Genomic DNA, 10324 nt, shown 5'->3' with positions numbered 1-10324 from the left:
CTTTGTATGTAATGGATCGCTTTTCTCTTGCTGCTTTCAGGATTCTTTCTTTGTCTTTGACATTTGATAATCTGATTATTAAGTGTCTTGGCGTAGGCCTATTCATATCTCTTCTGTTTGGAGTACGCTGCGCTTCTTGGATCTGTAATTTTATGTCTTTCATAAGAGATGGGAAATTTTCATTAATTATTTCCTCTATTATTGCTTCTGCCCCCTTTCCCTTCTCTTCTCCTTCTGGGACACCAATGATACGTACATTATTGTACTTTGTTTCATCCTTGAGTTCCCGGAGACGTTGCTCATATTTTTTCATTCTTTTCTCCATCTGCTCCTTTGCGTGTAGGCTTTCAGGTGTTTTGTTCTCCAGTTCCTGAGTGTTTTCTTCTGCCTCTTGAGATCTGCTGTTGTATGTTTCCATTGTGTCTTTCATCTCTTGTGTTGTGCCTTTCATTTCCATAGATTCTACTAGTAGGTTTTTTGAACTTTTGATTTCTGCCGTATACATGTCCAGTGCTTCCTTTACAGCCTCTATCTCTTTTGCAATATCTTCTCTAAACTTTTTGAATTGATTTAGCATTAGTTGTTTAAATTCCTGTATCTCAGTTGAAGTGTACCTTTGTTCCTTTGACTGGGCCATAACTTTGTTTTTCTTAGTGTAGGTTTTAATTTTCTGTTGTCTAGGCATGGTTTCCTTGGTTATCCAAATCAGGTTTTCCCAGACCAGAACAGGCTCAGGTCCCAGAGGGAAGAAATATTCAGTATCTGGTTTCCCTGTGGGTGTGTCTTAGAAAATTGCTCCACCCTTTGATGCCTCGGGTCACTGTGCTTTTCTGCCCAGCAGGTGACGCCTGTTAGCCTATAATTCTTGACTGGTGTGAGAAGGTATGGCCGTGTTCCCCCAGCTCTGGGGTTTGGTTCTGAATGGAAAGGGCCCCATCCCTTTCCTCCTAGAGAAGACAGACCCCTCAGGTGGAGGTCATTAGCATTTCAATGGTCTCGCTCTCTGCTTGTGGTGTCTCCACCCTTCCCAGAGTCACAACCCTGGAAACTGAAAATGACTGGGGCTTTCTCCACTGAGCCAAAAAAGAAACAGATAGTCCCCTTAAGACCCAGTCCAAGGCAACCCTCCGGCTCTCTCAGGTCAGTCGTCACCCAAAGCCTCTGTCTGTTTTTTGGGGCTGCGTACCTGTAGTGAGCAGTTCACACTCGCTACTTAAAACCCCAGTTGGAGCTCAGCTGAGCTGTATTCGCTTGCTGGGAGAGAGCTTCTCTGTGGCACCACGCGGCTCTGCAGCTCGGGCTATGGGGGAGGGGGTCTCCCGACCTGGTTCCGCAGGTTTTACTCACAGATTTTATGCTGTGTTCTCGGGCATTCCTCCCAATTCAGGTTGGTGTATGATGGATGGATGGTCTCGTTTGTCCCCCCGCAGTTATTCTGGATTATTTACTAGTTGTTTCTGGTTTTTTGTAGTTGTTCCAGGGGGACTACTTAGCTTCCACTCCTCTATGCCGCCATCTTGCCCGAGTCCCAGACCTAATCTTAAATTTAAATTCCTAAAGTTTAGGACAAACAACCCAGTTTCTTCCCCAAATAAATAGCAAGCAAAAAAAAAGAGGAGGGAGAACTTTCAGATAAAAAAAGATATGAATCAATTATAATTGACTTCAATATAACTGTGAAACAATTTATAAGACAATAAGGAAAATTTGAACGGCTGACCAGATATAACTAATTTTATTAAGGAATTGTTAAGAAATTTTTAGGTATGATAATGGCATTGAGATTTTTTTAAAAAAGGTCCTTATCTTTTAGAGATAAATATTAAACTATTTTATAGATAAAATGTCTGGGATTTGCTTTAGAATCCTGGGGTGGGAAAGGCAATGGGTAGGAGTATACATGAAACAAGATTGGGCATGAGTTGAAGCAGAGTGGGGGTACACTGGAGTTCATTTTATTCTCTCACTTTTGTGTAAGCCTGAAATTCACTTGAAATTCCATCAGAGATATCCACTATTAACATTTTGATAATACTAATTCTATGCATAATTACTCATAATTTACATAAGAGGATTACATTGAGCATGACATTTTGTAGCAAGCTTTTTTCACTCAAGAGCACATTTAGTCACTGCTGGGAATTGAATTATGAACCCTACAAAAGGCAAGTTCAGGTTCCCAACCCCTGGTCCTCTGGGTGTGAACTCATTTGTATATAGGACCTTTGAAAATGTTATTAAAATGTGCCTACATTGAGTGAGGGTAGGCCTTAATTCAATATGGCCAAAGTCTTTATAAGTAGCTTTCTTAATGTTTTGATATCTGATAGTATAATTCCCCTTTATGAATCTTCCCCCTATTTTCTTGGTATTTTTGTGTTTACCTTCTGTATCAGTTTGAATGTATTATGTCCCCCCAAACACCATTATCTTTGATGCAATCTGTGTGGGTAGACATATCAGCATTGATTAGATTGTAATTCTTTGACTGTTTCCATGGAGATGCAACCCACCCAATTGTCAGTGATAACTCTGGATAATGTCCATGGAAGTGTGGCCCTGCCCATTCAGTGTGGGCCTTGATTAGTTTACTAGAGCACTATATAAGCTCAGACAGAAGGAGCCAGCTTGCTACAGCCAAGAGGGACACCTTAAAGAACGCACAGGAGCTGAGAGAGGAGCTGCAGCTTACAGAGATGTTTTGGAGACGGCTTTTGAAAGTAGACTTTTGCTCCGGAGAAGCTAAGAAAGGATAAATGCCCCAAAAACAACTAAGAGTGACATTTTTGAGGAGCTGCAGCCTGGAGAGGAATGTCCTGAGAGGAAGTCATTTTGAAACCAGAACTCTGGAGCAGATGCCAGCCACATGCCTTCACAGCTAACAGAGGGTTTCCGGATGCCATTTGACATCCTTCAGTGAAGGTACTCTCTTACCTTGGACAGTTTATGGACTTAAGACTGTAACTTTGTAACCAAATAACCCCCCTTCACGAAAGCTAATCCATTTCTGGTATTCTGCTTAACAGCAGCATTAGCAAACTGGAACACCTTCTCAACAAATTTTAGAGTAATTTTGCTAAATTCCAAAACAAGTAATCAAACAACAAAATCTCTCAAAATACTACTGGAATTGGGATTGTAATAAATTCAGGAATTAATTTAGTGAGAACTGTAGATTACATTATAAATAGAGCAACAAATTCAAAAGAAGGCAAAGAAGAAAAAGGTTGATTTAATGACATATACCTATGTTAGGACATTTTGACTAGTAAATTACAAAAATCCAGATCAAACCCAAGCTTAAACATGAGGAGAGTTTATTGGCTCATTTCAGTGAAAAGTACAATGGTAAAGCTAGCCTTTGGCATGTCTGGATTCCTGGGTTCAAACAACGTCATCAGGTCTTTGTCTCTGTCTTCCAGTTTGGCGTCTTTAGCTTCAATTTTAGACAAACCACCATGTGGCAGCAAAGGTGGCCACTGTCTGCTCCACAGGCACCTGTAACATCAGAGAGAAAGAGGCTTTTTCCTTAAGTGCTGCAAAAGTACCACTGACAGCTCTCATTGGCAGGTATGGATCAAGTGTAGGAGTGGGAGCAGGGTGGGTGGGGGTTGGGGAATTAGTCCCCCTGGAATCAGAGGGGCTACAGCTGGGGAGGAGTGGCTTCCTGAGAGGAAACAAGGAGTAACCACAACTGTGGGAGTTGTGTACTATAATACCTTTCTACTTATAAAAAGGGGATGACAAAGAATCCGTATAAATATAACTAAGTTGAAGTTCTAATTACTTTTACAGCATATCAAAAGTTATACTGGTCTATAAAGGTGAAAAGAAACTAGGTTACTGAGTAGGAATATATGTTGGGAGAGATCATTTGTTATAATTATGTAGATCCTTGACAAATTAATGTACTTTAAAATAATGACTCTTCTCTCATTTCTTGATTCCACTACTGTTTAGATCCTCCAAAATCCTGCTTCATAAATTTATTTTTTGCAAATTAATCCTTTTCTATTTTTTCCCTGCTTCTAAGGAACTCCATTCCATACCACTAAACAACTCAACAAGCTTCTCAATTTTACTACTTTTTAAAGCTCCTCATATTCATTGCTCAACTATAAAGAGTTGTCATGATTTCCTTAACCACCAAACCAACGGCCTTTATGCAATCCTCCTCCTGCTTGATGGCTTGCTGTCTCTGCAGTATTTGACAATGCAGACTGACCTTTCCTTCTTGAGACCCTGACTTAGTTCCTATGAAACTGAGGCTACTCTTAGTTTTATTTTTTTCTCTTAGCTTTCTGATGACTCCTTCCCTGCTTACTTTGCCAGCTCAAGGCTCTTACTTCCCTACTTTCAAAGGAAGGGTATGTACCTGTGTTTAACTGCTTCTGATTAGTTCCTCTCCCAATATCTGCATGATCCAATACTAATATATACTATCAAGGTCAACTTCCAGCTCAACTTCCCCTTCTGAAAAAAAATCTTTTTCTCTTCTGAACCCCCACTCTCCCTTTTAAAATGGTATTTACTACTTTCAAACTTGTACTAGTTAGTTATTTACAAGTCTTGCCTTACTTTCTGGCCTATTAACTTTCTGAGGACAGGTTTTCTAATTTAACCCTGCATGTGTCAATATTGTGAGGCACAGTGTATTGTATTTATTCATTTCTTTATTCAACATACATTAAACATCTATTATATTCTGTTCTAGGCCCTGGGTAAGTGGTTAAAAAATGTGGTTTCTGCTCTCATAGGGTTTAGAGTCTTGTGAAATACAATCATCCAAAGTGTGTAATCAGTTGTTCACAGTACCATCATATAGTTGTGCATTCATCACCCCAATCTATTTTTTGAACATTTTTCTTGTACCAGAAAAAGTGAAGAATAAAAAATAAAAGTAAAGAAGAACACCCAAATAACCCCCCCAACCCTATATTTTATTTAGTTTTTTGTCCCCATTTTTCTACTCATCCATCCATACACTGGATAAAGGGAGTGTGATCCATAAGGCTTTCACAATCACACTGTCACCTTTTGTAAGCTACATTGCTATACAATCGTCTTCAAGAGTCAAGGCTACTGGGTTGCAGTTTGATAGCTTCAGGTATTTACTTCTAGCTACTCCAATGCATTAAAACCTAAAAAGGGTTATCTATAGAGAGCATGAGAATGCCCACCAGAGTGACCTCTTGACTCCATCTGGAATCTCTCAGCCACTGAAACTTTATTTTGTTTCATTTCGCATCCCCCTTTTGGGCAAGAAGATGTTCTCAATCCCACGATGTCAGGTCCAGATTGATCCCCGGGAGTCATATCCCGCGTTGCCAGGGAGATTTACACTCCTGGGAGTTAGATCCCAGGTAGGGAGGAGGGCAGTGAGTTCACCTGCCAAGTTGGCTTAGCTAGAGAGAGAGAGGGCCACATCTGAGCAACAAAGAGGTATTCAGGGGGAGACCCTTAGGCACAATTAGAAGCAGGTTTAGCCTCTCCCTGCAGTAGTGAGCTTCATAAGGGCAAGTCCTGAGATAGAGGGCTCATTACATCAAACCACCAGTCCTCAATGTCTGTGAGAACATCAGCAACAACCCAGCTGAGGAAGCCCAACACCTCTGCATTTCCCCCCCAGCTCCTCATGGGGTTCCTGCATATATATTTTTATTCTCCACCCAAATTACTTTGGGATGTGTTGCTATTTCACACTAAACTATGTAAAGTTACCAGGTCTCACTTCCTATTAAAAGTTCTATGTAATTATTCTACCACTCATTTTTAATTAACAAATATAAGAGTATAATCTTTCTGAGGTGTTCCTATATTCTACACCAATAGAATAAGTACAATAGTAACAGCTGAATCTCCTGTTACTCCCTTGTAAGAAATTTCTTTCAGGCCTCTATCCCAAAACTGTGCTTCTCTTAAGCAACTTAGAAAAAGTTATGGACCATGTGAAACTTATAACTGTATGTCCCATTTGCTTTAGTTACTAGGAACCTCACAGCCCAATTTGTGGCACCTCTCTGGCAATTACACAGGAAATTTAGGCATGTATTCTTTTGGATATTAACATATCCCTGGCTTTATTTTGTTTTCTAATTAATCGTTGTCTTGGTTTTCTCATCTAATCATTTTCTCCTAGTATATACCTTTTTCTAAGCACCCTCAATCTTTGGTGGAAAAGGTGGGTTATTGATAAATAATAGGTATCCATAAAAAACATTTCAAAAAATAGTCCTTAAAGGTTGTTAATTTTCCTTATTTCCTTTGATCTCCCACCTCACAGAGAGCCTATCATATACTTCAAGGCCATCATTATAAGCTTAACTGCTTCTTTAAAAGAACATATCATTTGTCCTTAAAAATATAGTTATTTTGTGGAATACAGATAAGCAAAAGCAGAAGAGCTAAACAAACAAAAACACCCTGTGATAAGAACCACTCTACATATTGCTTCCATAACTCCCATTGCTCTCTTAATGTATTTAAATATATTTTCTTCTTATTAAATAATCTTCTACAACATAATTTTTAATGGTTCATAGCATTCCACTGATTGTGTACCAGGGCAGTCAATCAGATTCCATCTCCACATTACCTTCCTGGAAAGCCTGACCATGCTTTCCACTAAGAGCTTGTTCAAAGGGTTTTTTCTGAGTGGCCAGTCCCACACAGCTAATGGAGCCAGGAGTAGGGAATTTAATCAAGCTGAGTAAATCAGATTCCATCCCCTGGACTTTTGGAATAGGGCTCAGAGACACTAGTACTTGCTTTGGGAAGCCATGAAGTGTTGATGATAACTTCTGTGGGCAGAGTATCAAAGAAAGCCAAGCTTTTTTTTTTTTCCCCCACATCTTTCCTTTAGGGCACAAAGAAACAGGAATATACTAGCAGAAAACATAGACAGTATAAAACTAAAAATGCCACTGGCTTCTTTAATTATTTAAGTGCACAAAATTAAACAGGCAGGAGGTCTGTTTTAAACAAATTAAAAAACTGTTTTTTTTTTAAGTCTCCCCAAGTTGAATATATACACACCCACAAAAACGGTGTGTGAAGCAGTTTGTCATACACAAGAAGTTGTATTCTGAATTCCTAAGGGGAATAGCTGTTGAAACAGGAATACAATAAAGCCAGCAACAGGTTTAACAATTTTAAAAACTTAAACCTTTTCTCTTTTGCTAAGAGAAAAAGGTAACAAAACCAGCAAAGAAGCAGAGACACAGCCTATGTGGCTCCAGGGAGAGAAGAGTAGCTGCCCTATTTTTGGATGCTTTGATTCCCATTTCCAGATCCTTAATGAGCTAGGTTTTAATGAACTTCCTGCTCCTGATTCTGACATAACCCTGTAAGTGATCCAACTAAAATTTACTTAGAGATGAGTGAATTTCTCTTATTTACAACCATGTTATCCATGTCTAAGAAGCATGGTTGGAATATATTTCAAACTATCCTTTGCTAGTAGGTGATGCTGAAATGAATTCCATCCAACTCTAATACATGTGCAGTTTTTATCGTTTCTTTTTGAGAACTTCCTAAAAGTGTACTTGTTTAGTCAAGGTATGTTATACATTGTAAGGATTTTGATACATAGTTCTAAAATGCCTTCCAGAAATATACCAATTTTCTCTCCCACATTCAATGCCTATTTCACTGAATCCTTGCCCAACATGTATATTATTTTCTTAGTAATATGTAGTTTTAACTCATTACTAATGAGGCTGAAGATATTGATTTATTGACCATTTATATAAAGATATTTTGTTACTCTTTTGTCAATTTGTAAGAGTTCTTTAAATAATATCTATACCCACACCTTGACATCTTCTAATCTAAGTTAATTTATGTACCTGATCTATGGCTCCTATCTCTTCCTATTTTTTTAGGGATATCACTCAATCAGTTATACTCTTTCTTGGTTGTGTTTTAACCTCTTCCTGACTACTGTTTCTTTTTTCTTGTAAATGAGGAATTCTCTCCTTAACAAAAAACAAAAAAAACCCCACAGTTTTGTCTTTCATTTTTTCACATTTTTTCACTTTCACTCTGACCTTTCTGAATCTCTTTTCCTTTACAGCCAAACTTCTTGAAAGAATTGTCTTCACATGCTGTGTCCACTTCATTTCTCTCACTCTTCAACTCACTGCAAACAGGTTTTCATTTAAGGTCTCCAATGCCTTCTTTGTTGCTGAAGATTTTAATGACAGAATTACATATATACATTTAATATTATATGTAAAATATATAAAATATATTTAAGTGAAAAAGCAAAACGGTTTGCCTTAAATCAACTCAACATATCAAAGAAATTATGCAAAGAAAAAAAGTGATAGGAAATACATGAAAATTTTAAATTGCTTCTGGGTAGCTGGATGACTGGTGAGTTTTATTTTCTTCTTTTTTCTTTTTAAAATTGTTTTAGTTTCCTTGATTTCAGCTTCTGGCTGCTCCCTCTGTGGCTTTTTCTCTCTCATATCCTCATTCATTCTGCTTATAAAGGACTCCAGCAATAGGGTTAAAACTCATCCTGATTTGGCTGGGCCACACAAACCTTAACTGAAGTAGCCTCATCAAAAGGTCTTACCTACTATGGATTAAATTTAAGAACATGTTTTTCTGGGGGGTACATTCAGCTTCGAACCACTACAAAAATTTTTCACTATTTTAAAAATGAAAATAATTTACTTTCACCTCAGGACATATTACAATGTAAATCAGAAATTCTCAACTTACATTTTCTAAAAGGAGGCAGAACACTGGAAAAGGACACGGGGAATCAACAGTGAGGAGCCCCTGGGCCACTCTTCATTTTGCCGGAAGACTCAAGGCACGACAAGGGGCGCGACAGGACAATCTCCTTCTCTTAGGAGGACTCCGATGCCCCTTTCTCTCATCCCAAACAAAGTCTGAGCATCTCAACCTCTCCCGCTAACGGCTCCAAAGCACGGATAACCGTCCATCGCTTTCAGTTGCCCTGGTAACAGCCAGGGACTACCCCGCCCCAACACCGCCTCCGCGACTCTTCCCAGAATGCCGCGCGCCTTCCCCTTTTCGCTTCCCGCCTGGAGCGCCTGTCTGTGGGTACTGCTCGCGGGCGATTATTAGGTGGAATGCGGAATCTTCCTGGGGAGACTGTATTATTCTTTTCAACGTTTATACTGGCTGGAAAGCTAAGGAAAGGCTATAATCTTGCTGAAGTTTTACTGTTCCTCAATAAGTGGATTAAATGTAATTTATTAAAAAGCTGAAAGCTGATAACACTTTAAAATTATATACTGGTTCATTTGTTACTGAGATATATTACAAAAACACAAACAAACAAAAATCCCAGATCCCATCTCCCCAGAGTGAACACTTTGCGCAGTCTTCCAGACGCTTTATTATGCATATAATAATTTCCAAATGGAATCACACCGTATGTTATTTTGTAATGCAGAAACTGTTTAAATGTCCAACAAGGAGTACAGTAGAATACCATGCAACTAGGTTGAGGTGTCTTTTTAAAGATGAAATGTTCATAAAAGTTTTTTAAGTTACAAACAGCACTTACGATGTGATAACATTGTATTTTTAAAAAATTTAAATAAACGAATAATCAGCATCTCACGGACTTGTTTATTGAGCACCTATGACACACACGCACTGTTCATAATCCTCAAGGCCTCAGGAGCCTATATTAGATATGTTTTGTACACTATACGCTCTTCAACCTCAGCAATTCTTTTTCATCTTTGTTTCCTCTACCACCATGTCTGGCCTATAATAGTAGGTGCTGAATAAATGTATGAACTGAGTAATTTAGTGATAAAAAGATAAAAATAAGTTAGTTAATGAAAGCAAGTTAGTTAAAACTTGGCAGGCTGTGATGTTTCAAAACCTGCTTAAAAACACTGCTTTCCAATGACCTGGGGCGTCCTCTACCAGTGGATCAAAGGGATGGCAGGAATCGGCAGATAGGCGGAGACCCTCAGCGCGAAACGGAGACTTAGTGGCCAGTGTTGGTCAGCAGATGAGGAAGAAGTGTCCAAGGAAGCGGGACATCTTTAACTGCTCAGAAGGCAGTAGAAGGCTGCCGACGGAGGTTTCTGGGGACCCCGCCACCCAGGTCTAGGAGCTGCAGAAAGGTCCCCAACAGCTAAAGCCCCGCAGACCAGGCCAGCCACTCACTCCAGCTATTCCTGCCCGTCCTGCGTCCAACGCCCCTGTCCAGCCTTGCGCCACCCGTGCGGCGCGGAACTTCCGCCCGGCTCCGCCCACTGCCCGACTCAGCGTCTCTCACCTCGCACAGCAACCGGTCCTGCCAGCGTCCATCGTCCCGCCTACGGCC

The 10324-nt window shown here is 39.6% G+C and overlaps 1 long non-coding RNA gene across 1 annotated transcript; it reads right to left on the bottom strand.

Moving 5' to 3' along the window:
• Window positions 1-3300: 3300 nt before the first annotated feature.
• On the bottom strand, window positions 3301-8997 carry LOC119543256. Its single transcript, XR_005218550.1, has 3 exons — window positions 8731-8997; window positions 8049-8185; window positions 3301-3498 (listed from the first exon to the last, which is right to left on the bottom strand). It is a non-coding gene; the product is annotated as an uncharacterized LOC119543256 (long non-coding RNA).
• Window positions 8998-10324: the final 1327 nt, after the last annotated feature.

The sequence above is a fragment of the Choloepus didactylus genome, chromosome 8 (genome assembly GCF_015220235.1).
Source record: "Choloepus didactylus isolate mChoDid1 chromosome 8, mChoDid1.pri, whole genome shotgun sequence".
In the NCBI taxonomy this organism is placed as follows: domain Eukaryota; kingdom Metazoa; phylum Chordata; class Mammalia; order Pilosa; family Megalonychidae; genus Choloepus; species Choloepus didactylus.
Note: the sequence above shows the minus strand (reverse complement) of the source record. Positions and strands in the feature narration are given on the sequence as shown.